This window comes from Ictidomys tridecemlineatus, chromosome 7, assembly GCF_052094955.1.
Source record: "Ictidomys tridecemlineatus isolate mIctTri1 chromosome 7, mIctTri1.hap1, whole genome shotgun sequence".
Lineage (NCBI taxonomy): Eukaryota > Metazoa > Chordata > Mammalia > Rodentia > Sciuridae > Ictidomys > Ictidomys tridecemlineatus.
The window spans coordinates 38,971,684-38,972,624 of NC_135483.1; positions in this window are offsets into that span (position 1 = coordinate 38,971,684).

Genomic DNA, 941 nt, shown 5'->3' on the forward strand with positions numbered 1-941 from the left:
TAATTAAAAATAAAAAAAGTAAGTAAGTGGTAATGGTTTGTTCCAAGGCAATGAGTGCCCTGGAGACAAATTGAAGCTCAGTGACAGGAAATGGGTGTGCAGGATGGATTTGATGATGCAGCTTAAGATGAGCTCTTTAGAGTTAGCCTTGTTGAGAGAGTGACATGCAAATGACTGAAGTCTTGGAAATGGCGAGGGAGGGAGCCACATGGATATGGGAGAAGAGAATTTGAAACAGAGAGCACAGCTAGGGCTGTGCCTTAAGGTGACTTGGCGTGTTTGAGGGACAGGAGGTCAGGGAGGAGTGAGACAAGTGAGCCAGGGGTAGAGAGAAGTAGCAGATCGTGCTAGGTGTTGGAAGACATTATAAGGATCTGGCTTTTATCCTGAGTGAGGGCCAAACCACTAGAGGACTTCTAATAGAGAAGAACAGTGTTTGAACTAACTGGATGATGCTTTCATGGAATCAGTCCACCTGCTGCGCTGAGAAAGAACTGAATGGGGCAAAAAAGGAAGTTGGGAGGCTAGTAGAGGCTACTGCATTAAGCCAAATCAAAGAATTATGGTGGTTTGGACCCAGGTGGGAGCACTAGAATTGTTAAGAAATGGCTAGGTTCTAGGCAGAAATGGAAGAGTTAAAAAAAAATTCTGATGAATTGGAAATCGTTGGTGAAAGAAATAATGAATAAAGATGACCTCAAGACTTTTGTCCCAAGCATTCAGAAGAATTGGAGTTAATGAAATGGGCAGAGCAGCAGCGGAAACAGAATTTGGTTGGGGGAGGGCAAGTGTTTGATTTAGACACATTATGTCAGAGATAATAGTCACGTATTCAAAAAGGACCTTGATGTGTATATAGGTCTAAAATTCATGGGGGGCAGGTCCCAAACAGATAAGAAAATTGAGGCATCATCAGTGTAGAAATGGTATAGACTGAAAGC